The sequence below is a fragment of the Podarcis filfolensis genome, assembly GCF_964270895.1.
Source record: "Podarcis filfolensis genome assembly, chromosome: 3".
Classification (NCBI taxonomy): domain Eukaryota; kingdom Metazoa; phylum Chordata; class Lepidosauria; order Squamata; family Lacertidae; genus Podarcis; species Podarcis filfolensis.
In genome coordinates this window covers 18,574,648-18,602,286 of record NC_139606.1, presented here as the reverse complement: position 1 = coordinate 18,602,286, position 27,639 = coordinate 18,574,648, and the positions used below count along the sequence as shown (strand labels likewise).

The 27,639-nt window shown below is 45.2% G+C and overlaps 1 protein-coding gene across 1 annotated transcript in view; it reads right to left on the bottom strand.

Annotated features, from left to right (window-relative positions):
- VSNL1 (visinin like 1) overlaps nt 1-20,416 on the bottom strand; it is a 113,054-nt gene extending 92,638 nt beyond the window's left edge. The window contains exon 1 of the mRNA XM_083607479.1: nt 20,123-20,416. The gene's annotated coding sequence lies outside the window, so the exon portion shown is untranslated. The remainder of the gene's footprint in view (nt 1-20,122) is intronic.
- Nucleotides 20,417-27,639: the final 7,223 nt, after the last annotated feature.

Here is a 27,639-nt window from a genome sequence, read left to right as displayed (position 1 = left end):
TAAAATGCCAGCAGAATCAAATTTCTTCCCTACTCTTTTCCTCTAATCTACAGCACAACCTGGAAGATTAGGCGAGGACAACGATGAGGCAAGAAGCAGGCATATTGAAAACACCTTGGAGTGTCTGCAGCAGCTGCAAAAGGAGTAAGCGAAGCATATCGGACAATCCTCATTTCTCAACCCTTCCCAATGACGCAGGAAGAAGAAGAAAAATCACAAAAATATGAGGTTAGATTACAGGGTTTTACAGTGCAAAAGGTTTGCATTAAAATTCCTTGGGTTCTCACTCTCAGCAAAAGACATGCAAGTGGTTTCTTCCAGCAGTAGATCAAACTCTTCACTGTTTAAAATAATTTCAGCCTTGCATGTCCCATATCTTGTAAAAAAATCACATATCCATGTCTGAAAATCATACATTATGGGACGTGTTTATGATTGGAACAGTCCCTTCGGAATTAATTTGCGTGATGCAATTGATTTGGCTTTTTAAATCCTCTGGAATGTTTTTTGGAGTAAAATACAGATTGCAGTTGTCTAGCAATATAGTATTTTATTTATTTTAACACCATTTCCAATATTCCAGGATGCTACTTTACAGGACCCCAAGAGCTTTGGGCTGATTTCTTTCTTTCTTTCTTTCTTTCTTTCTTTCTTTCTTTCTTTTTTTCTTTTTTTCAGCTGGGCATCATCCCGTCTGCTATATCGCAAACTGCTTGCGAAAGTCCAAATTCAGCTCTGGCTGAAGGCCTGCTGTCCAAGAAACAGAAACCCAAAGCTTCAATGGGTGGGTGGCAGTAGTTGTGCTGTCGTCTGGATCGTTGTCATCACTTTTCTCTTCTGCAGCATTAATTACTAGTGCAGAATGGTCGGCTGGAGCTTACAATTTGCTGGCTGTTACTCTCCTTTTTGAAAGCTTTAAGGAAGTCATGTAGCATTTGATTAATAACAGCTTACAGGAGCTCATGCCAGTGAAAGATATTGGCCTGGTTTCTTCCCTCTTGGCCCTTTTTGTGCTTGACCCAATTCTGTACCACATTTCGTGGTACAGCTCTGGGCTTTAAACCTCCATGTCTGAGCGTTTTGGTTTTGGGAGTTTGTTTGTTTTTGTCCTGGCGCTGTCCCGAGGAAAACTCGTGTTTCACCGCTGAATCGGAGCAAATGGCAATCCAAATTTTCCGCAGAATACCATTTGCTCCAATTCAGCGATAAAATGCAGAGTTTCCTGGGGAAAACGTTGGAAGGGGGAAGAACCACACAAAAAGTGTGGTGCGAAAGGAAGTCTGGAAAAGCCCTTAAGTGTGTTGTTCGAACCAGGACTCATGGTTAAACTCTGCCCTTGCTAACCATGAAGCTGTACAAACCTTGGCTACACTGAGGAGCCTTACCGCTGCCCGTAATGACTTACTGTATTTTTCGCTCTATAAGACACACTTTTTCCCTCCTAAAAAGTAAGGGGAAATGTGTGTGCATCTTATGGAGCGAATGCAGGCTGTGTAGCTATCTCAGAAGCCAGAACAGCAAGAGTGATCTCTGTGCAGCAATCCTTCTTGCTGTTCTGGCTTCTGGGATTCAGAATTTTTTCCCCTTGTTTTTCTCCTCCAAAAAACTAGGTGCGTCTTATGGTCTGGTGCGTCTTATAGAGCGAAAATATGGGATTTGATTTGTTCCATCATTGCTCAGAACAACGTGTTACTGGGAATGGTAATGAGTCCCTTTCTACGCAGAATAAAGGTAAAAAATAAACAAAAGGTAAAGGACCCTTTGACGGTTAAGTCCAGTCAAAGGTGACTATGGGATTGCAGCGCTCATCTTGCTTTATGGCCGAGATAGGCGGCGATTGTCCACAGACAGCTTTCCAGGTCATGCGGGCAGCACGACTAAACCGCTACTGGCGCACAGAGGACCATGATGCAAGCCAGAGCGCACAAAAACACCGTTTACCTTCCCACCACAGCGGTAACTATTTATCTACTTGCACTAGTGTGCTTTCGAATTGCTAGGTTGGCAGGAGCTGGGACCGAGCAACGGGAGCTCACCCCATTGCGGGGATTTGAACCACCGACCTTCTGATCGGCAAGCCCATGAGGCTCAGTGGTTTACGGCGCACCCGCAAAGCTACTAGAAAGCAATCTTGTGGGTAGAACTGCATACGGTGGACCATATGGAGAGGCAGTATAGCTCAAGGACATAGCACACACTGTGCATGTCTAGGTTCACTTCCCGCCATGTCCAGTTAAAAGGATCTGATAGCAGGGATGGACTCTCTGTCCGAGAAGCCCTGGAAAGTCACTGCCAGTCAACGTGGAGAATATTCGGCTAGGTGGACAAACAGAGAGCAGTTCCCAGGTCTGTTTCTGTGATCTGCTACCCAAGAAACTCACATTGTAGTTTAGGCATTCCTGTACAGTCTCCCCTGCCCCCCACCCTTTTAGTACAGCAATTTCCAGAGTAGTTATTACCTTGTTCCTGAAAGAAGCCTTGCCTTTTGGGAACCAGAAACACATTCCCCGCACGCCTCCACAGAGAAAAATGGGAGAGCACACATAAAGTTGTTACTTCTCAATAGAGAGCTGTTTGGGGAGAAATCAGTGCTCTTGTTTTACTTCTCCCCAAAGAAATCGAGGGCAGCACCACAGAGAAATCAATACCCTCCTGCTACTCTAGCAGTTCATATAAATCAAGATAGCTATCAAAGTTTAAAGCCAGGGAAATAAAGATAGCATTTTTAAAAAATGCTATGTGCTGACACCCACAGTCTAATACATGTGATTAGGTTACTAAAATTTTGTTTATTGTACCCCACACATATGATTGGGTAGCCCTAGCCACTCCGGGTGTCTTCCAATGGAATATACCAAAACACAACAGAACATCACACATTACAGTGGTACCTCGGGTTACAAATGCTGCAGGTTACAGACTCTGCTAACCCAGAAATAGTACCTCGGGTTAAGAACTTTGCTTCAGGATGAGAACAGAAACTGTGTGGCGGTGGCGCAGTGGCAGCGGGAGGCCCCATTAACTAAGTGGTACCTCAAATTAAGAACAGTTTCAGGTTAAGAACGGACCTCCAGAGCGAATTAAGTTCTTAACGTGAGGTACCACTGTAAAAGCTTCCCAATACAGGGAGGGAACTTTTTTCATATGTGGTGGGCATGTAAAAAGGTTAAAGAATATTGGGAAACGATTTACGAGATAAAAAAAATGTTTAAAACAACTTTCCCAAAAAGACCGGAGGTATTTTTGCTAGGAATCGTTCAGACAGAGGTCCCCAGGTGACGGGCGGGGGGGGGATTATTTATGTATGCAACAACAGCAGCCTGAGTTTTGTTAACCTCAAAATGGAAAGTAAGGGAAGTCCTAGGTAAGGAGGATTGGCAACTTAAGATGACAGAATTTGCAGACGTAGCTGGTGTAACGTATAGAATAAGAGAGCAAGAAGAACATGCATTTAAAGAGGAGTGGAATATATCTTTTTTGCTGAGTATATGGAAAATAATTGTGCACAGCTGAAAATGCTGGCAGCATTAAGGTAAATTCAACAGAATAATAAACACTCGAGCAATGTAAGATAGGAGAACTTCCTTTTGCGCCACACTTTTTGTGTGGCTCTTTCCCCTCCCAGCGCTTTCCCCAGGAAACACTGCATTTTATTGCTGAATTGGAGCAAATGGTATTCCGTAGAAAACTTGGACTGCCATTTGCTCCAATTCAGCGGTCAAACACGAGTTTTCCTCGGGAAAGTGTCAGGACTGAATAAAACGGTTATAGTAAAATATGCAGGAATGGTGGATAAACTAATTGAACCATGGAAGGGGAAGGAAGGAAGTCACTGAATGTATGGTACTATGTAAGATTTTTATTTTGAGGCGTAAAATTGAAAACTTAATAAAATCTCTCTCTTTCTCTCTAGCTTCCCAATGCAGGGCTGCCTTCAGATGCCTACAAAGGTCATGTAGTTATTTATCTCCTTGAGTGGCTGGGGAAACCCAGACTGATGGGCAGGGCATAAATAATAAAATTATTTTTTTCCAGTAGCACCTTAGAGACCAACGAAGTTTGGTATTGGTATGAGCTTTCGTGTGCATGCACACTTCTTCAAATACATCTGAAGTTTGTCTTGGTCCCAGAGGGCAATAGCAGCCCAGGGAGGACAGTGTAGACTGAGGAAACTTGCCCAAGAAAGGAAGATTGATTTTCCCGATCCCACAGCAGTCCTAATTATAATTTTGTACCCCTCATCCTACTCAGGGCAGTTGCTCATTTTTATAAAACAAAAATGTGAGAGATCCTTGCAATGTTTAAAGAATTACTCTCATGTTTTCCCAAGTTTTCCTTACATAAGAGAACTATGAATAGTTCCAACCCAGGTTTGACTCAGGACTCAGGATGATTTTTACTCCCCCCCCCCCAAACTTACTTAGGCAGCTATGAAAGATACTTGTAGGTCTCACTCTTCCAGTTCCTACAAGAATCATTTTAATAAAACCATGTTTTGCCTTAGGCCTCTTTGGCTTTCCCTGGGTCCCTGAAGGCTCTTCCACTCTGGACCACAGATCAAATGTGTAATGGCTAATGTAACCCTCAGGGTTGGCATTTATTTCAAACTAATCAATTCAGGTAAAAGGGGATACTCCCAGGCTCAGCTGGTCCTTTAAAATCATAACATAGAAAATCAAGAGATTCAGCGCCTAATTCAGATCAGTGCTTTTCTCAGCTGTAGCCTAGCAAGCATCTGACACCACCTACAATTTGACATCTTGAAGCACTCGGCAAATTGGTGGACGTTTTTTCAAGGAATGCAGAAGCACTTTTAAAATATATGCATGTACTCAGATGTTGAGAGAGACACAGAGAGCCTGAACTGGCTTTCGATTTTGCTAAACAAATTTATTCAGAGTTAGAAAGGATTGTCGTAGAGCCTCACAGAAGTGGCCGGCTTAGCGTGAAAACCCCTAGGAAGATGCCATGCATATGTAACAAGAGGGACTGTGGAAATTTACTAGCTAAAGCACTGTGGCTCTTATTGCAGCATTCGACCTGTTATGTTGAAGCACAGCTCAGCATAAGAATTGTTTCGTATACTTTTTTTATTATTAATAATAGAAATTTCTTTATTTATTTTATTACATTTGATGGATTGATCTACTGATTAAATCCATTCAAGTATGAAGACAACTTATTTCTGAGTCTGCAAACCTCCATGTGCCTCAAAAGATTCCATCAACCTTGCCTCCGAAAATTTTTACATATCACTTAGGAAGACAAGCAAACTAATGCCAGTGTACTGGAAGAAGCAAAGATCCCCAGTGTCAAAGCAATGATTCTTCAACATCAACTTCATTGGACTGATCATGTTGTGTGGATGCCTGATTATCGTCTTCCAAAGCAACTACTCTATTCTCAACTCAAGAATGGAAAGCATAATGCTGGTGGTCAACGAAAGAAGTTTAAAGACTCTCTCAAGTCAAATCTTTAAAAATGCAGTATAAGCACCGACAATTGAGAAACATTGGCCTGCGAGCGCTCAGATTGGAGAACAGCTTTTGCCAAAGGTGTCATGGACTTTGAAGACGCTCAAACTCAGGACGAAAGGGAGAAATGCGCTAAGAGGAAGGCACACTTGGCAAACCCTCACCGTGATCAACTCCTGCCCGGAAACCTATGTCCCCACAGTGGAAGGAGGTGTGGATCCAGAATTGGCCTCCACAGTCACTTACGGACTCCCTGTTAAAACTGTGTTCATGGAAGACAATCTTACTCAGCTACGAGTGATCAAAGAAGAAGAAGACCTAGAACAGCATTATGATATTGGCAGCTTTATTTTCAATTCCTTTCCTAATGATTCCTAGCACGGAATGTGCCTTTTCCACACATGCTGTGCACTGGATTGACACTTTCATCCAGCAATGGCCCCAAGGTCACTTTCCTGCTCGGTTACTGCTAGTTCAGACCCTGCGAGCATATACGTGAAATTAATATTTTTGCCTCCTGAGACACATCACTTCACATTTGTCTACTACACAGACTTGCATTTGCCATTTTATTGCCCATTCACTCCATTTGGGAAAGTCCTTTTCAAGCTTTCTGCAATCTCTGTTTGGCCCCCAAGCAATTTATTATCAGCAGCTAACTTGGCCATCTCACTGCCCACCCCTAACTCTAGATTGTTTGTGTTATGTACTGAGTTGAATAGGATCCAAATTGCAGCAGTCTGATTGGTCCTAGAACAACAGGAATCAGAATGCAGCAGTCTGATTGGTCCGCAGGAGCCACCCAATCCAACTCCAGGTGGACGTGAATCCGCAACCTGATTGGCCTACAGGAGAATCCCAGAATTAGCCAACCATGTGGGGTCCATTGTGTAAATAATGTATATAAAGCAGACATTTGGGGGGAACTTCCATTCCTCACTACGATGAGCTGAATAAAGAGCATGAAATCCACAATCGACTCCGAGTATATTTCAGTTTGTTAACAAGTTAAAAAGCACAGGCCCCCAAACTGATCCTTAGGAGACCCTGCTTTCTATTTATCTCCCTTCAAAAAACTGCCCATTTATTCCTTCTCTCTGCGTCCTGCTACCTTAAGCAATTCCTGACTCATAAGAGGACTTCTCCACTTATTCCTTGACAGCTAAGCTTACTCATGAGTCTTTGGTGAGGTACCTTGGCAAACAATCGCTGCTGTGGGCCAGGCAGGAAGAAAATGTGATATTAGCAGCGCTTTTTTGCTAAAAGAAATATTAAGGGGTACTCTCATTTTCCTACTCATATTGAAATACTGCCCCTCAATGAGGCCAAACTTAAATTCACAAAATGTTTAGAGGTATGCGTACCCCTGCGTCCCCCCAGAAAAAAGCACTGGATATTAGTGATGCCTCTGAAATGCCACCCCCCAAAAAATAATAATAACCTGGAACAATAAGAGAAAGGGTGGTGATGATATCTCTGCAGTGTCCTCTCCTAAACATCTTGGGAACGAGCAGGGGAAACGTGATAATTATTACGATGGTGAGAATAATGATGACGCCTCAGCACTGGGCTTCTCCCCAACAACTTTGGAACAATCATGTTACAGAGCATGCTGTGGAATCGATTGCCATATCCCACCCCTTGCACCCTCTCTCAAGCAGTTGCTTGTTCCAATGCCTGAGGGAAAACAAACACAGCAGCAATAGTAAGGTCCCCACATTTCCCAAAAGCTCTCCATGGCCGGCAGGCAGCAAAATAAGAGGCATTCAATTCCTGAACTCATTGCTCCACCCCAAAGACACACATATTTTTAAAAGCCTCTCAAGTGGCTGCCTGCTCCAAGTGCCTGGCAGGCAGCAAACCAATTACCCAGAGAAACAGGCAGGTGGATCCTGCAGAGCTTTTCAGTATTGTATTTCCATACAGGAAATGGATTACACTGTTGAATTTCTGCCTGCTTCACAGCTATCAAAGAGACAACAACCCTGTTCTCCCCCAATGCCAACCCTAAACCAAAGACTATGTTGCCATTCTGTGCCCACTCACCAGGCAGTAAAGCCTAATAAACACAAATAGATTTACTACTGAATAGACATTTATACTACTGTACTGTAAATTAACTATACAGTGGATTATTAGCGAGCGCTTGGTTTTTAGCTCCTGTACTGCAGGAGACATACTTAAGCATCTTTGCAAAGTTTTCACATTCTGCACTAACCATTTGGAGAAGGGATTTTTGCAGAAAATAACTTCTAATGACTACTTGACATCAGATGAATCCACCACAGGAAAAAATAGAATCCTATTTGCTAGCGAAAAAGGAAATGCAGACTACAGTGATACCAAGGACTAAAAAATAAAACGAAAGGGAAGGGGAAACAACAGCTCTTCAGGAACCCATGATATGCAACAATTATCGGCAGATTCACAACTCTCAACAAAACATATATGCATACAAAACTTTTTGCCAACCTTGATAACAAATATATCCTTACGTTACAGTGTATAAAGAACGTTAACTTGCTGCCGCTGCAGGGTGTCTAAGTATTTTACGGTTGTATTTGCTGATTCATTTTGCATTTTATATTTCTGTTTTATGGTTACTGTATATTAATAAAAGAGCATTCCAGTGATGACAAGCAGATCGGTAAGTGGCGAACATGGAAAAACAGGTGGGGCAGGGAATGCAATTGTGCAGTGTCACAATTTTTTTGCTCAGCAGGAAGGAAATCTCATTTATTTCCAGCAAGCCACTTCGGAATAAAACATACCAAAGCAAGCTGTTCTGTAAAGGGATTGAATGAAATAATGTAGGCACAAATAACGTGCTCAATCAAACATACTCCAGCCTTCTCTTCCATCCAGATTCTTCTGCTGCTATGGGAAAGCTCCCCACCAAATGGAAGTGATCAGCCTCCCTCAGCTGCCTCTGAGTTTTGTGCTCTTAACTTTCTGCAGAAATGTCCAATAGATTTGATATACAGTGGTACCTCGGGTTACAAACGCTTCAGGTTACAAACTCCGCTAACCTGGAAGTAGTACCTCAGGCTGAGAACTTTGTCCCAGGATGACAACGGAAATCGCGCAGCGGCAGCGGGAGACCCCATTAGCAAAAGGTTACCTCAGGTTAAGAACAGTGTCGGGTGAAGAATGGACCTCCGGAACGAATTAAGTTCGTAACCCAAGGTACCACTGTGTACCACCGGCACATTTTGTTGCATAATTTTTCTTTTTTTAAAGAAACATTTTCTTATGTGGTTTTACAACTTCTTTCACAGAAATAATATTCTTGCAAATATTAGAATTTTACACAAGATTCTTTCGAATCCTAGGACTTCCCTCCTCCCTCAACTGCATATTATAAGTGCATCTAGTTTACAGTCCTCCATTATATCCAAAGTCTATGTACTATTGCAAGAGTTATTTAAAGCCTGCCAAAGTATTCAAGTGGTTACAGTGGTCTTTCAAATACAATCTATACAGTGGTACCTTGGGTTACAGATGCTTCAGGTTACAGACGCTTCAGGTTACAGACTCCACTAACCCAGAAATATTACCTCAGGTTAAGAACTTTGCTTTAGGATGAGAACAGAAATCGTGCAGTGGCGGCACAGCGGCAGCGGGAAGCCCCATTAGCTAAAGTGATACCTCAGTTTAAGAACAGTTTCAGGTTAAGAATGGACCTCCAGAACGAATTAAGCTCTTAACCGGAGGTACCACTGTATTTGTCCCATTCTCTGTTGAAGCTTTGATACTCCTGATTTTTTTTATTTTCCCGGTTAATCTTGCCATCTCTGCATACAGTCATACCTCATGTTACGTCCACTTCATTTTACGTTCTTTCAGGTTACATCCCGCGGCAACCCGGAAGTACCAGAAAGGGTTACTTCTGGGTTCCCCACTCGCACATGCGCAGATGTGCAAAATGACGTCACATGCATGCGCAGAAGCGGTGAATTGCAACCCGCGCATGCGCAGACACGCCACTGCGGGTTGCATTCTTTTCATGTTGCAAACAGGCCTCCGGAACGGATCCCATTCGCAATCAGAGGTACCACTGTAGTCCAATAATTTCTTCTGCCGGTCCACCCTAGTAGGTATCTTATCATCTTTCCAGCTCTGGGCAAGCAACATCCTTACATTTTGTTGCATAACTTTTCTTTCTAGGAGAGCAAGACACTTACTTCCAAAAATAAAAAAATGGAAGCTCAGCCTGGGGCTCATGCACCTGCCAAGTTGGCAAGCCCCACACTAGGGCTTTGGCCTTTCCAGACCTACCTGGATATGATGGGAACCCAGCCACTGGACATCTGCGTACAAACGAGGAGGAGTTTGGACTCGATATCCCGCCTTTCACTCCCCTTCAGGAGTCTCAAAGCGGCTAACATTCTCCTTTCCCTTCCTCCCCCACAACAAACACTCTGTGAGATGAGTGGGTCTGAGAGACTTCAGAGAAGTGTGACTAGCCCAAGGTCACCCAGCAGCTGCATGTGGAGGAGCGGGGACGTGAACCTGGTTCACCAGATTACGAGTCCACCGCTCTTAACCACTACACCACACTGGCTCTTAAGTGCTCTACCTTGAGCTTTCGTTCTTCTATATCAGCCTACCCCAATCTGGTACCCTTCCTCGCTTTCAGACTACAGTGCCCATCAGTCCTAGCCAGCATGGCCAATGGTCAAGGATGATGAAAGCTGTGGCCCAATATATCTGATGGGAGTAATACTGTTCTATGTCCTTATCTATTCAGATGCTGAGGTTATTTTCCACCAATAGATCTGAAGTGTACAGAAGGGCTCTTGACAGGAGATTCATTTGATCCATGATGCCTAAATTCATTTCTTAATAGAGCCAGTTTTCCCAGTTACATCGGCAACAAAACACATTTCATTACAAATATAATTGGTGCTTCGTACCTCAGGTATCAATTAAATGACTGCCTTATTGTAATAGGTAATTCTTATTGTTGTTCTTAATTGTAAAATATAACTTGTAATAGTATGTGTGGTGAGATCAAGTAGACACAGGTGTAATGAGTTACCTCACATTTAGCCAATATTGTCTACTTGAGTGTAGACAGTTTTTAAGAGTCAGACAGAGGCCATTATTTTCAAGAAAAGCTCGACAGATTGCAAACAACCCATATTCTTAATTATGAGCTTTTATGAACGAGATGTTCTTGTTTTAAATTAATTTGGCTTGGATAAAAATGTTCCTCAAATCAAAAGATATTCTCTCGGTCCTATTACTCAGAGGAAATAGCCTTTCAGGTATAACATTTAATACAGAGCTTTTCGTTTCTTTTTCCAATAAATGTTTTGCTACGGCATCGCTATAAGACGTCTTCGTTGCCAATAACATGCTGCCGTGGAAAAAATTATGTTGCAAAATATTGGAAACTGAGATATAGATCCTTAACAGGAATTCTGCTTAAGAACTATTTGCTTAAGTTTAATTAAAACAGCACTTTGGGGACCAGCTGCCTCCACGATCGTTAATGAAACAGAAGTTAAGTACATTTTTATCAGAAAGGATAATCAAGCGCTGGAACAAATTACTGAGGAACGTCGCTCGGGAGAAAGGACATTGAGGAAATCGTGTATATTAAGGGTAAGTTTAGTATTATATTTTTAAATGACCCGCTATAACAAGCCATTGAGGACTGCAGCCAAAAATGTTGTGGCACTGCACTTAAAAGACTACAGCAGGGAGCCTGGGGTGTCACAAAGAAATGCAGAATGGCGAAGATGAATTTATTAAAATTATTTTAAGAATATAAAATTGAATTTTTAAAACTTTTTTTTTTTAGGAGGGGGCGGGGTTTGAACGTTTGTCTGTTGTTATCCTGAGTTCCAACCCTCTGGAAGCCTGGAATAGGTTTGCTTCTCTCCAATGCAATTGGAAAGACTATTACATACAGATTTTCTCTCCTATCTCTTCTCAGGGCTTAGCCTCCTAAAGAAACAGCTCCTCTCCCTTATCTAACCACACAACCCCCAGTTGTTTCCAGACATTTGTGGATGGACTCTTAATCTCAGGGTTGTGGGTTTGAGCCCAGCACTGTGATTCTATCGTTGCTCTTCCCTCCTGAGTCCAGCATGACAACGTACTCCATGCTTTCGGGAGTGCCGCCGCTGCTTTTCCCACCCTACTTTTGATTTTTCATTATTTATTCTCCCCTCCATGGGTGGATGAAGACCTGTTGAAGGAGGAGGGGTGAGATCTCGAGGGGATCAGCTCTCCTCCTCCTTCCTGGCATCCTGCCATTGTGCCGCTTCCCAGCCCAGCTTGAACCATGGATGCTTTTCCTAAAGCCTACCACCACCACCACCCCTGCTGCTGCCATCTTGGGTCTGTGGCAAGTAGGGTGCCGTGGGGTGAGGTGGAGGCCCAAAGTCTGTCCTAGCCAGGCAATCCACCCCAGGGCAATTGGAGGCATCCTGGAGGGACGCATAGGCATGGTTTTTCCCCACATTCCCAGTTTACCAGAACCTCCAGAAGTGCTGGAGATGTTGGATCTGCATCTGGGCTGCTGCTAAATTCAAAGATAGGGTTGCTATACAGTGGTACCTCGGGTTAAGTACTTAATTCATTCTGGAGGTCTGTTCTTAACCTGAAACTGTTCTTAACCTGAAGCACCACTTTAGCTAATGGGGCCTCCTGCTGCCGCCGCGCCGCTGGAGCACGATTTCTGTTCTCATCCTGAAGCAAAGTTCTTAACCCGAGGTACTATTTCTGGGTTAGCGGAGTCTGTAACCTGAAGCATCTGTAACCTGAAGCGTCTGTAACCCGAGGTACCACTGTATTTTAAAAACCCCCAAAGTTGTTGAGTGTTCTTCTTCTTTTTTAGGAAGACCCCCCAACGTTTTTTGGGTTTTTTTACAAAAACGCCAAAAAGAATTTGATGGACAATGCACCACCTTTCAGAAATCTCCCCCAGCCCCGGGACTTCAATACCAACTTTGAAATCTGGTAATGTCCAGAAAAATCCAGACATAGAACAACGGATTCCCAGGCAGCTGGGGTTCCCACGGATTTCTCTGATGAATGTGGAGAAAGCTCCATCTCCCAGAAAACGAACTCTCCTCCTGAGAAGGAAAACCCCTTTTCTAGGCTTCCCTCCCAAGTCCAGAAGTCTCCAAAAGGCTGTGAACCCGGAAAGAGGTCTAGAAAAAGAGATCCAAGAGGAGGGAGGGAATGGAAACCTGCTACGGAGAGCTGGGAAAAAGGGGTGTTCCAGGAAACAAAGACGAAGGAAGAAACAAAGGGGGGAATGGCATCCAATATAGTGTTCCCACCTGTTCCTTTTGCCATGCCTAGAGCAGGCAAGAAACGTCCTACCGGTGGCAAAGCATGAAATGGAAATGGAGCCGGGGGGGGGTTGTCTCTCCCCTGAAGTATCCCCCAAAAGTTTTTTAAACTTCCTGACAGTGGTGAGATGGGTGGAGAGAACCCACATCATGGATCCCAATTCCCTCTGAGGACTGAGGCGCTGCAAGGGAATAGGGAGGGTTGCCATATTTCAAAGAGTTGAGCTTTTTTGGGGTGTTTCTGAGCTATTTTGGGGGGCGGGGAGTGAAAGTCGCCGAAACCTACATGTATGGTTGGTTACCATACATCTGGATTTTCCCAGTCATTTCAGCTACTTCCGCCCAGATACTGTTTCAGACTGCAGTATTCCAGTTATGTCCAGGATCAGATCTATGCCTGGGAAATTCTGGACGTATGGCAACCCTAGAACAGGGGTCTCCTCATGACTCTCAGTTTGCTCCCAGGATTCTCTGGGATAAGCTATAACAGTTTAAAGCAGGGGTAGGCAACCAAAGTCCCATGGGCCGGATGCGGCCCAATCGCCTTCTCAACCCGGCCGGCGGACGGGCCGAAAATCAGCGTGTTTTTACATGAGTAGAATGTGTCCTGTTATTTAAAATGCATCTCTGGGTTATTTGTGGGGCATAGGAATTCGTTCATTATTGTTTTGTTGTTTTTTTTCAAAATATAGTCCGGCCCACCACATGGTCTGAGGGACGGTGGACCGGCCCCCTGCTGAAAAAGGTTGCTGACCCCTGGTTTAAAGGGATTATGATTCAGTTCTGATCATAGTGGAATTTAGTGGGGAAAAGGTCTAGGTCTGCAGTCTATAATTATGGTATGAACGGGTAGATCAATTGTTAGGGCCATGTTTTTAATGTTCAAGGGACATTTTTTCAAGGGACATATCTCTGTGAACCGACCTGAGACCTCCAGGTATAGGGCAGTATATAAATTAATTAATTAATTAATTAATTAATTAATTATAATAATGTTATATTGCAGGCAAACTGTGCCAGTTCAGAAGCCGAAAATAATGGTACATTTTTTTTTCTGTACTGTATTACTTTATGCTGCAGGCAACAAAAAGCTTGGCTACATTTGCAGCATACATTTAAAGCAGCATCCTATCGCTTTAAGCAGTTGTGGCTTCCCTCAAAGAATTCTGGGAGCTGTAGTTTGTTAAGGGTGCTGAGAAGACCCTCACAGGGCTACAGTTCTCATAGTCTCAAATGGTGCTAACCGGGACAAGTCTTACCAAATGGTTCTGTTGCACAACAGTGCAGCCTCTGAAGCTAAGCCAAAACCCTCCCTTCATGTCTCCATTGAGGTCTGGTTTAGTATTTGGAGGAGAGTACTAATAAGCAGCAGAACTGGAGAGTCTTCTTCAAGAAGCATCATTTGCCTGGAGTTGCATATTGAGCGCACAACACACCTCAGCTCATTGAATGATTCATAAGCATTCCTGGTTTATTACGACTCCTTGAGGCTTTATATTATATTAGCTGCAACAATAACAGTGACCGGCACCGTGATGCCCTTAGGAGTCCAAGAAAAAGCTCATGTTCTGCCATCGCAAGTCATTTAATTGCAGGACTCTTGATAGGACTGCTGATCAGTCGTGTCATGGTAAAATAGCTATCTTGACATGGAGGACTTCAGTTATTTCAATTAATTGATATAGTACCACCCAGGTATATGGCCTTTTCCTGAATAACACAAGCAAAAACCACAGGTCTCTGCCCCAATGAACGTACAATTTAAATTTTGACACACACAAATAAAATAAAATAAAATAAAATAAAATAAAATGGGAGGGAGAAGGAGCAGTTCCATACATAAATGGGTGGTGTGGGAGAGGGAGTTTAGGGATGAGAAAAGCAACTGCGGCAAAGCTTCACAGGGCAGGGCCCGGTGCCAGAAAAAGATGCAAACGCTTGTCAAAAAAAGGTAAGAGTGCTGGCCAGACTGGGAAAAGGAACAAAGTAGGTTGAAAATGAGGGTCCTGAGGAAAAGATGGATGATAAGCATCATGGGACTGACGGGAAGGAGCAGCTAATAAAGTGAAGAGGGGCTGTTGTGTGACATTGGCCAGCTTTAGCCACCATGATCCAGAAAGCCAAGGATGCCATGAGTTTTGTGTGTGTGTGTGGATATAATTCTGTATTTCAGTCTTCCATCACCATCAAGGTGATGTGGAGGGGGGGGGTGTCAATAATAAGAAAAAGAATTCATTGCAGCGGTCCCAAACTGCCCAACCTACAAGAAACAATTGGAAAACGGGGATAATAAGGTTGCCCGGTCAGGAAGGCAAACTGCAAGGATAAAATGATTCTAAAACAAAGACTGTGGTACTGCGAACACTGCTTCATGTGTCTAAACCCACATGTCATTTATGTACAAGAGGTGGCACGAGTAACCGTGGGCCAAATAAGCATCCGTGAGACAATGCAGCATGATTTCTGTAGGTTTATATTAACAGACATCTCTGACATTTACTTCAGCAGCGATGAGATTACACAACACTTCAGAGCAGAGGAAAAGCCGAGCGCCCTGAAAAATTTGTGGCTGAGTTTATGTCTTGTGTATTAGAAAACTTCCTAACTCCTTTTTTTAAAAAAGCAAAAAGCAACATGGCACTGAGCTGTCCAAATGTTCTGAAGTTTCCTCAACCGTTTGATGTCTCGTAAAGGCCCCCAACGCAGCCCCCACAGATCACTACTGCACACAGCCCTGTCAAATAGTTGCCCGTGGTTTCAATGAATAGAGCTTAAAAACACACACACAATGTCATTCATAATCACATATTTTTAAGAGGTCAATGTGTACAATACATTTCTAAAACGGCATATTTTTTTAAATCGAACAGTAAAAGACCCCACAGTCTACATATATCCCTCAGGCAGCCCTCCCCCCGAAAAAAAGTCATTTTCACAAACTATTGCCACATTTACTCAAACCAGTCAGGCAGGCCTTATTGTGAAAATGGTTGAATTTATTAAAGTGATGTTTTGCTCTCCCTCTTTTTCTCTCACTAGTGACTTGCAATATTTTAGGATCGCTTCCTAGATCTGAGGATATCCAATGAAATCTTATTCCATTAGGGTAACTAATAAATGATTTCTTGGTTAATGCCTTTTCTTCCTCAGTTGAACCGACACTGCGGAGTTCACTTCATCTTTGCAAGCGCAAAGGAGCCGTGCCCATATTAAGACCGTGAAGACGGTTATGTAACTCTAAAGTTAGCTACAGATGAAAAACGACTGTGCTACAAACCACAGCAATTTTGGTCACGATTCCTTTTATACCGATGCAGTCCAGCTTCTCGCCTTTTAGATTGCTTTCTGTCGTTAAGGCTTCATAATAGTGCTGCTTTAACACGCCGGTGCTGTTTCCACTTATCGTTCCTTTGTATAAAGGACAGGCTTTTGGGGTGTCTCAAATCTCAAAAGACTACAGTGAAGAATTTGATGCTACCCCATCTGAAAATTGCATGCTGCTTTGGCTCAATATATCATCTAGAAAAGTGCCTCATAATCCAAACACCTTATCTGAAAGGTTCCTTAAATGTTTCTCCCTCTGAACTGGAAATGAGGTGGGGGGGGGGGGACGACTATCAGAGAATACTACTAAAAATGGACAGGAGAGAGGGGTTAAATATTGCAACTCTTTTATTGCATCCTCATGCAAAGCAACGCTTGGCAAGTTTGCTGTGTGAAGACGGGTTAATTCAGATAATAGCGTATGACCAACATACTGGAGCATCACAAAAGGGAAATTACTTTGTCGGGTGGGAGGGAGGGAATGCTGCAGAGTGAGTCAATCCCTGGTGCAGCAGCAGCAGCAGCAGCAGCAGCAACACTGAAAGGCAGCCTGGTGTGTTCACACACCATTGCTCTGCAGTGGCTGCCAAAAGAACAGAGCAGTCCCTGCTGCTGCTTGTATTGCTGCTGCTGCGGTGGCTGAGGGAGACGACTTTGGTACTTCCAAACTAAAAAGGGCTGTCGCCGCTCCTTGCGGATGCTGCAAAGAAATCACTCTGTGCCATGCCTATGCAAGCCCTGTATTGGTTTCATCTCAAAGCGACGCAAGCTGCAGACATTTCCACACCTGAAAAAGTAAAAAAAAAGACACTTCCTAGCCACGCCCTCGGCATTCTAGTCTGGAACTTGTTTTTGGTTTGCTTTGACTATATGAAAGGGACGGACTGGAAGCAACCCTATTCAAAGCACCAGCCTCCCATTGCTTCACGGGGAGGGGTGGGCTGTGTCTCTGTGGGGTGAACTGCATGCCATGTAAATGCTGCTCTCTCCCTTTCCCCCAAATCTGTTATCTGATGGGAACAACTCCAACAGAGGGACTGACAACTCGATAGCAGATGCTCTTAAGAGAAGGCAAAGCAGCAGATAAAAGCAAGGTCAATGAGGTCGACTGGGAAGAAAGTATTCTAGTTGACTGGGTGCGCAGAAGCTTGATGTGATCTAATTTTAAAAGGCACATTTCATAGCAAGTATTGCTGCTTTCGTAGTTTCATATCCAAATTCTTTGCAGCCACCAAAAATTCTTGTGCTCACCAGCCCCACAACCTGCCTGCCCATCTTCTTGTTCCCATCACTTTATCTCCAGGAGGAGTCCTTCCTACAGCTCCCTTATTGCAGTTATGTAAGGTTAGCATTGTGCGTTCCCTGCCAGTTTCTGTTCCTCAGACCTGCTCCTTAGGGTGGGGTGTCCTGGGATTAAAAGACCATTAATTAAAAGGAGTTCACAGGCTATAAAGAAATTTAGCAGCATGCTTTTGTAGAATGAGAATGTCCACCACGTCACAAACAAACATGGAGGGAGAAACACAATGGGTATAAGATTGTAGAGGGGGGGAATAGGATAGGACTGAGTTCTGTTAGCTGATTCATGTTTGCTAGCAAAAGAAAAAAGGAATTGAGGAAGTTGGTGGGAGCAGGGGACCTCACAGCCAAGGTGTTTCAGGTCAGCTTGCACAAAGAAAGCCTTGACGTAGTAAAAAAGTGAAAAAAGCAGGATATTTTTTCTGTCCATACAAGAAAACTGCAAAGGGACCTAGCGTTCATCAAGGAAAAACAGGGGGGATTGTAGGGTTTTTTGTTTTAATACAGTAGTATGAGCAAAGAGCAAATTTTAAGAACAGCTAGGTATGTGCATGCAGATGGTGCTCAAGGTTGACGCAGGGTTAAAAAGAAGCACTAAAAAGAAGAAATATAGGCTATAGAATCTGGCCAGTGTAAATAGCCAAAGCCAAAATGAATACTTCAGAAAGGGATACAAAGGAAGCATGGAAGAGTGTGTATACATTTTTTTTTTGTTTTGTTTTTGGATAGGGAGAACTAGCCTCATTTGGGAGCGACAGCTAAGGGCTTGATTTTACTCAATCCACTGACTGAATTCGAATCCCTCTGCCAATGGGTCTTCCCACAAACATCACACCATATCCTACTGTCAGGAAGTGTGTGGGCTTTCCCGAAGCGACACCTTCTCCCCGCCCCACCTATCTTTAACCCTACAGATATGGGTCAAATAGATTCCTAGACGCAGCCTTTGGTTTCGGATGTTCCGGGCCAAACATCACATGCGGCGACCTCAGCGCTGCCTCAGATTGTTCTTGCTCGAGCCAAACTCGCTCAAAAGAAATGCCTTGCAGTGGAGACAATCCCTAAGGAAAACGTGCATCTTAGCAGGGGGTGCAGCCACACTGCACTATATATATCCATGTATTTTTATTTTTTAAAGACTCTTTACTGCTTCTTTCCTCAACAAGCACTCCCATGTCAACAGCGCTGCCTCAAGGAGCTAGGCACTGGAGTCAAGCAAGCCAGAAAACAGATCCCTTGAAGGAAATTCCAAGGGAAGCCACAAGATTCCAAGGAGAGAACGCCCGCAGTCTCCATCAGGTGTAACACTGCAGTGAGCTGGGCTGTGTGTGTGTGCTTCAGATCTGCCTCAACCTGCTTCTCCCTGTTGTTTTGATTCCCTCCTCTCTCAAAACCAGCCTCACTTCCCCTCCCAAAGCCCCTTCCCTCTCCTGTCTCCCATATGGCGCTTCATGAAGATCTCCCTTCCCACCCCCACCCCCTCCACCCTCTGTCTCCAACACCCACCAAGCAGTTGCAGCACTGGTGAAGGGCTCCCCGTCTCTCACACCTCTGTTCACGCACAAACAAGCGCACGGTCTCTCGCACACATTGAATATATAGATCTACAATGCCAGCCTCGGTTCCTTAAAATACGCTGCACGTGCAGCAGTCGCGTGCCGCTAGGAAGAGGCGATCGATCACTTCAAAGCAAGAATGCCAAGGAAGCAACCTCACTAAACAGTGTGTGTGTGTGTGTGTTTAAACAAATAATCACAACGAGTTGGATGACCTTGCGGAGAATGATCTTTTCATGCAAACTCTTTCTACTGGAAAACAACACAGCATTGGCATTTTCTTTGGATGCTTCTCAGGGGGGAAAGTGCCTGGGAATGTCAGAGGCTTTCATCTGACATCAGTTCCTTTTTTAAAAAAATATATATGCAAATTATTAACCTACACTATTTTGATGTCTTTCTTCGGGGGGGGGGGTTTGGTTGGTGTTTCGAAATGCCAGATCATTTGGGTGGTACATCTTAAAACAAGCTCAGGGCGATTTGTTGTGGGTACCTGCCCCCCCCCACCTCTCAATTTGACACACACACACACACACACACACACACAAGAAAACTCCAAACCACCCAAAAACACAGCACACAAAAGGGGGGGGCTTTACAAAGATTATTTCTAAGCACTCCACGAAAAAGGAGTGGGGGCGGCGGAGAGATAACCGAAACACGCTGCTTTAAGCTTCTAAGTACCAACATATGGCACACAAGCCCAGTATCTAGATACGTGTCTCAATCTCTCCCTTCTCATCCAAATGCCTCTGACCATTGGGGGGGGGGGGCGGCGGAAGCCAGAGATAAGGAAGACGAGGAAGGGACCGACAGCTTTGACATCCATTCGACAGTCTCCTTTCATACCCCGGGGTTGCATCGATGCGAGTCTAAAGAACTTTGCCAGATCTGCATCTTCTTCCTAGAGATCGGTGTCTACGTGGGGGTCTAAGCTCCTATTTATAGGGATTTACAAGCCACTGGCAATTACCTCCCGCCTGTTTTCTATTTCTTCCTCTCTCCCTCCCGCGCACTCTTCGCAAGAACAAAACCAAACACAAAAAAGCAAACCTCAAAACTCCCTTTTGGGTCACCGTTTCCAAGCTGCTTGCCGCCCAAGCCAACAATGTGATGCGCAAAGGAAAAGCCTAAATATTTGAGTACCTGGACCACTTACAGTTTGCGATGTCCTCTGAAGATCGAGACGGAACGGTGCAGGGTTTTTAAAAAATAATTTAAAAATGCTAATAATTAAAGTCTGCTTAAGGGTCTCAAGGAAGGAACGGATCCGTGCTTTTGCCTCTCCGGTTTAAAATCCCGTTTCGGATCGCTTCCGCGAAGCCGGTAGGTTAGCTGCTGCAACACGTTCCTGCGCTTTTTGCTCTGCACTGCAGATCAGCAAATCCCGGAGAAATTCAAGGTTCCCTTGGCTGGAGGGAGCCGCCGTGCGCACGCGCTGGCCGGCAAAGCAACTTCCGACCTGCCCAGGAGGTGGGGTTGCGGGCTTCACGCCCACCCCCCACGTGAGCGGGGGCTGGTTTCAGCCCCCGCGAGAGCAAGGGAATCCCTGCCGTATCTGCCCTACTTAGGGCCGGCGCAGAGGGGGCTCGCCCTCTTTTCCCAGGCTAGACCCCAGGTTTGTTTCCCGCATATCAGCTGCTCCTGTTTGTCTGAGATCTTATCTGCGTTGCCTGGAGCGTTTCTGCCTTGCTTCTTTGTTGCCTTTGTTCTTGAGCTGCAGGGCACCTCGTGGAATACGCTGTAGCTTCACAGAAAAAGCTCCCTTTCTTTTACAGAGGATTTCCAGCATTCGCTGCTGGTGTTGCTTGATTTCTAAACTGCTTGATGTTCAGGAGTTGTTATCTCTAGTTTTGGAGCTGAAACCAATTTGGGGCTTTTCTCCTTCTGGGGGTTTCCCCCCTTTGCGCTCCATTCCAGCTGCTGCAGTTTAACACCGGAGCTGTAATTGAGCTAAAATCACTGTGTGTGTGTTTGTGTGCTTTCCTTCCAGCATCTCTTTCACGTCTACAGTTTTACAGGGAGCTCTGTGTGTTTCGGTGCAAGTTCCCTGCCCTCAGGAGCTTCTCGTGCCTGCTGCTGCATGCCCCCTTCAGAGGAATTTATTCAGCTTTTGTGGAGCTTTTTCTGCTGTGATCAGTTGCTTGCCCTCGGCTGTTGACTGCCTGTTCTGCAAGGAGCTCAAGGAAGAACGTTTGGCTCCTCTTTGTTATTTCCACGGAGGACGCAGCGCACCCATCCAATCAGGTTTTGCTGTTGGGGCTTCAGGTTTTAGCTAGGGGTTTGTGCAGGGGAGCGTGGTGCAATTAGGCGGAACGGCAGCTGCGGGAGGATAGCGGGCTGCGTTTTGTGCCGGTTGTGTTTCATTTTCTTGCCGGGGTGAGGGGCAGAATTTCTTGTTAAATAATCATTTCAGCAGCATTCTTGAGGGGGTGAGTGGCTTCCACAGAGCATCGCTTCCTCTATAGGCTGTTTTATTTTCGCGCGGAAGTTTAGACTTGGAAAGCCTCGGAAGCAGCTGCGCCGTTGCCGGGCAACCAGCGCGCCCCGCCCGCCATTTCATCCGCCCACGTGCCCTTCCGGGCGGCCGCCATTTTACTATAGGCATTCCACGTGGGAAGTAACTTTACAAACCCTCCCTTTTAAGCTTAACCGGCGAGAAAACCAGGGGAATAATTAACGTTCATAAGGGGTACGTGGGGAATGCCTGCAGGTTTTGCTCTTGAGGCTGCGGAATTTTTCAGTGTTAAAGGGCTAGCGTTAAGTGTTTTCGCACGTGTTCATTGTCGCTAGGCAACGGGAACGCATTATGGCCGCCATTTTGATTGCCCACGTGGTGTCTCTGGCTAGGCTGATCTTAGAATTGATATCCTATAATTAATTTGACTGCTTTTGTTTATACTTATACTCCTGAGAATTTCATTAGTCAATTCATAGTTATAAGGAAAAAGAGATCCGGGTTTTATATCATTTGATTTATTAAAGGGCTTCTTCGCCTGCAAAATAATCTTTGCATACATGTTTATAGGGAATCTAAAGTAAATAGCTCATGCCTCTTCTACGTTCATCTCTTTCTGGTATTTCATCTGCTAGTTTATAAGTATATATTTAATCTGGCAATTTAATTCATTTGGTTGATTTTTATAATAGTGCTTAAGGGCTCTTGGGAGCTTTGCTTTGCTTTGCTTATAGGTTTGTTGCATAAGTCAATTTATCATTTTTCACTGCTGTATTGCTGGGTTACAATTTATAATTCTACCTCTAGCTTGCTGCATAGCTGCTTACATTATCAAAGGTTCTCTTCTGTTTAGCATAGACTCAGTATTCCTCTAAATACATTGCTTTGAGGTGTGGGCTGGTATTTTGGACTACTATCCAGTGCAGATAATACTGAGCTACGGTGATATTGTTTGCAGCTAAATACAATTTGTTGGAGATTAGTTAGGCATCTTTGGGTCCTTTAAACTTACCAGTGCAGACAATACTGAACTACCGTAATATCGTTCGCAGCTCATGCATATAATCCAAGCTAGTTGGCGTTGATTTTACAGAACCAGGCTAATTAAGGGTATCAAACTATGTCTACTCAAGAGAACCAGCAATATGCTGCTATATCTGGGGTGGCACAAGGGAACCAGGAGGGGTCCCAGGCCTTTGTAGTGCCTAGTAACCCACAGGCTTTGGCACAGTTGTTCAATGCTTTTTAGACATTTTATAGGCAATATAGGCCCGCAGACCAGGTGGCAGCGGTACCTCTGGCGCTCACCCAAGAATGCATCCCGGATACGCCACCTAACGTTGTGGACCGCCCCGGCACCTCCGCGGCAGTGCTGAGAGCAGCCAATGATTCAACAGTGGGTCTGTGTCTGAGATGGGTCAGGGTAGCCTCCTGTGCCCTGCAACCCACAGGCCTAGTCAGTGTTTCCTCTGCTTTTGAAACCTTTTACCAACAATTCAGGCCCATGGTCACTGCGGCCTCTTCCCAAATAGTGAGTACTTCCGTCCAGCAATAAGGAGCTCCCTTGCACTTTGGCCTCCTTATTTAGGGTTCCACACTCGGGTAGCAATCCATTTATGCATCCTCACACATAATTACAGTCTACGTGTCCCTGGGTTTCCAATGACAGATCCTCGGGAGGTAGGGCTCATGCTTACAATTATAACCTTTCTGCCTCTCAGTATACCCCAGACTTTCCCAGTATGCTACAGCATTCACAACCTCAGTCTTTACCGCGGAAGGGGGCTCCGAAACATCATCGGAGGAAGAGACGCAGGGGCAACAGGAAGTGGCAGCGGCTGCAGAACAGCACCAGTCTCCAATGATGGGCAAGGGAGAAAGAAGTCTAAGTAAGAACAAGCATTCGGCCAAGAAGAGCAAAAGAAGTAAACCTTCTGATGCCGAGGACGATTCAGAAAAGCTTCCTGCTGCCCACCACCTGCTGGGTTCCGAGCGACCAGAATTACTGGATGGAGCATATGGGTCCCTATGTGGGAAAAGGAAAGTTGGAAAATTTGAAGCTAAGCGAGTCCCTCACCATGAGGTTTGCTGGGAGTACAACACGGGTGTGTGCCAGGGGCCAAATTGTAAGTATGCGCACGAATGTGAGAAGTGCCTAGGTAACCACCCAGCGTCTTCATGTTTTAAAGGTAAACAGCCTTTCCGGGCAGCAGGGGGCATTTCCACCAGGGGTCTTGAAAAGCTCACAGACCCGCCAAAAAGAACAGCCACAAACTGGTATGAATTTGGCCCTTGACTGTGATGTTCTCTTCTGTTAAGCTCTCACCTCTTAGAACCCTTCTTGATAAATACCCTAAAATAGAGGCAGCAAAGTACCCTGGGAAAGAGTTTCTCTTATGGCTTCAAGATCCTCGTTTCTTTTGGGTCACCGTTTCCAAGCTGCTTGCCGCCCAAGCCAACAATGTGATGCGCAAAGGAAAAGCCTAAATATTTGAGTACCTGGACCACTTACAGTTTGCGATGTCCTCTGAAGATCGAAACGGAACGGTGCAGGGTTTTTAAAAAATAATTTAAAAATGCTAATAATTAAAGTCTGCTTAAGGGTCTCAAGGAAGGAACGGATCCGTGCTTTTGCCTCTCCGGTTTAAAATCCCGTTTCGGATTGCTTCCGCGAAGCCGGTAGGTTAGCAGCTGCAACACGTTCCTGCGCTTTTTGCTCTGCACTGCAGATCAGCAAATCCCGGAGAAATTCAAGGTTCCCTTGGCTGGAGGGAGCCGCGTGCGCACGCGCTCGCCGGCAACCCTGGCCGGCTGGAAATCCTGCTGCCCGTCGCAGCCGCAGCTCGGCAGCTACTGGGCATGCTCGCTCGGAACCGAGCAGGCACGGTGGCTCCTGGTGACGCCGCCGCTGCCCGCACTTGCTCCCGATCTGCCAAAGCTTTGCCCACGCGGCGGGAGGGGAAGCATCTCCCTGATCCTGCTGCCTCGGGGGCCTGAATAGCTCCACTGCTAGAGCCTCAAACACATTATATCTCATGGTGGGAGGCTTTGAGCACTGCGTAGGGCCCCAAGATTGCCTGCATCGCAGCGGGTATGACTAGAGGACCCCTGGGGTACCTTCCAACCCCAGTTATAGTGTCCTGCCTTTGTCACGGACTGGATGAGAGCCAACAAACTGAAGCTCAATCCAGATAAAAATGAGACACTGTTAGTGGGTGGTTCCCTAGACCAGATGGGTGGGAGATCGCCTGCTCTTGATGGGGTTACACTGCAGGTTCGTAGCTTGGGGGTCCTCCTGGATCCTTTGCCGTCACTCAAGGCTCAGGTGGCCTCGGTGATCCGGAGAGCCTTCCGTCAGCTTCGGCTGGTGGCCCAGCTACGCCCCTATCAGGACAGGGATAGCCAACTACTGTGGTCTATGCTCTGGTAACCACCAGCTTAGATTACTGCAATGCGTTATATGTAGGGCTGCCTCTGAAGACGGTTTAGAAACTTCAGCTGGTGCAGAATTCAGCGGCCAGGTTGCTCACCGGAGAAAGATGGTTTGAGCCTATTACACCGATCCTGGTCCGACTGCACTGGCTACCAATTAGTTCCCGGGCCCTATTCAAAGTGCTGGTTTTGACCTGCAAAGCCTTAAACGGCTCAGGACTGCAATACCTCAAGGACTGCCTCTTTCCATATGAACCTACCCAGACCCTGAGATCATCTTCTGAGGCCCTTCTTTGTGTGTCTCCTTCTCAAGAGGTCCAGAGGGTAGCAACATGAGAACGGGCCTTCTCTGCAGTGACTCCCCGTCTGTGGAATGCTCTCCCCAGCGGAGTTCACCTGGCGCCTTCATTGTATACCTTTAGGCACCAGGCAAAAATGTTCATTTTTAACCAGGCCTTTGGTTGAGCTGATTGACATCCCATACCCTTTTAAATGTGGTTCTTTTTTGGGGGGGGTGTTATTGGGTAATTGTTTTTGTTTTGATTTTATATATTGTGATCTTTTCTGTGAACTACCCTAAGACCTCCAGGTATAGTGTGGTATATAATTGCAAATAATAATAACAACAATAAAGTGGAGGGGAAAGTCCTGAGGATGGAGCATGGGCGTAGCTGGGGGTGGGGAGCAGCTGCCCTGCAAAAAAACAATACAAATCAATACAAATCTGAGGTTCTGCCCCTCCCTATCAAAAGCCTGAGCCATGGGTGTAACCAGGATTTTTTTGTTGTGCGGGGGCAGGCAGAGGCAGAGGGCCTTTTCAGTAGTGGCACCTGCCCTGCGGAATGCCCTCCTATCAGATGTCAAGGAAATAAACTATTTGGAAGACATCTGAAGGCAGCCCTGTACGGGGAAATTTTTAATGTCTAATGTTTTACCATTTTGTGTGTTGTAAGCCACCCAGATGGCGGGGTATAAATAATAAAATTGTTGTTGTTGTTAGGGTGGCCAAAACCTCAGTTAGCAATGTATATTTTTTTAAAAATAATAATAATATGATTTAATGTGGGGCAACTGCCTCTTGCCTCCCACACCCATGGACTGAGCCTGAGTTGCCAGCATGGGCTGCAGCGAAAATAGGGGGTCAACAAGCACTTTTACTTAGCATAGACATAGAAGCAGAGAATTCCAGAGCTGGAAGGGACCGTGGGGGTACTCTAGTCCAGTGTTCCCCAACCTTGGGCCTCCAGCTGTTTTTGGACTACAACTCCCATCATCCCTCGCTAGCAAGACCAGTGGTCAAGGATGATGGGAATTGTAGTCCAAAAACAGCTGGAGGCCCAAGGTTGGGGAACACTGCTCTAGTCCAACCCCACCGCAATGCAGGAATCATTTGGCCAACATGGGGCTCAAACCCACTACTCTGAGATTAAGAGTCTGCTGGTCTAGCAACTGAGCTATTCTCACAGTGCAGCTTGTGCTGTCTCAGGATGGAGATAGACCATAATACACCCCTCCACACACACACACTCACCCTTGTGGAATTCAAGGCAATTTGAAAGAAAAAACACTGCTATCCATAGTGCAAACACTCATCATAGTTTTGCCTCTGGCCAAACAGGTTTTGCAGGGGGCTTGTGTGCTGTTTTGAATACCTGCGCCAAACATTTGACCAGAGGCAACTGAAATCATGAGAGAAGTATGTGGCAAAGGCGACTGCTTTCAATTCACCGTAAAAATGTGCCTTGTGACTATTTGCATCAGTATATGAACCGACGTTATGCTCTTCATTGGCACCCATCTGTCTTGGGAAACAATGGAAGAGAGAGCCTTTGGGGGCAAAGCCAACATTATGTTATGGTTTTATTTATATTCCGCTTTCTTTTGCCGCCGAAACAGTGGCTGTATGAGAGAAAGATGCAATCAAAGTATGGAAATGCAATCAAAAGGTAAAAGGTAAAGGACCCCTGGATGGTTAAGTCCCATCAAAGGTGACTATGGGGTTGCGGTGCTCATCTAGATTTCAGGCCGAGGAAGCCGGCGTTTGTCCACAGACAGCTTTCCAGGTCATGTGGCCAGCAAGTTATTTCTGCCGCAAGGGAACACCGTGGTGGAAACCAGAGCACACAGAAGTGCCATTTACCTTCCCGCCGCAGTGGTACCTATTTATTCAAACTGGTGTGCTTTCAAACTGCTAGGTTGGCAGGAGCTGGGACAGCAACAGGAGCTCACACCGTTGTGGGGATTCAAACCGCCGACCTTCTGATCAGCAAGCCCAAGAGGCTCAGTGATTTAGACCACAGTGCCACCCGCATCCCAGGTGCAACCCGATCGCCCACTGTATAAATGCTATGAAATAAACCAATAAGCTGCCCACACACCCCGGAAACCACCACCGATATGTGAAAGTTCTTACTTGTCTTCATGGGTAGAGCTAGCTGGCCAAACCTGACACCTCCAGCAGACTGATATTCTGCAGGTGAAGCAGGAAAGATAGTATCCACCTCCCAGCCAGCGATAGTCTTGCTGCTGTTCCTTGCCTCCTGTCAGTTATGGGGTTGTTGGTAAATTTTGCATATGTGTCAGATCATGGAAAGGTAACAGTAAAAGCATACTGTATAGAAGGGATAAAATGCAAAAATGTTTTACAAGTCAATTGCTTCTTTTTTTTGTTTTACATTGTTTCTTCTATGGTATGCCTAGTATACTTATTTCAGAGCTTTCCTGGCATGTTTTTTACCCGTTCCTATCCTTCTCCAGCCACGCTTCAACCTTATTTACCTTTGGCT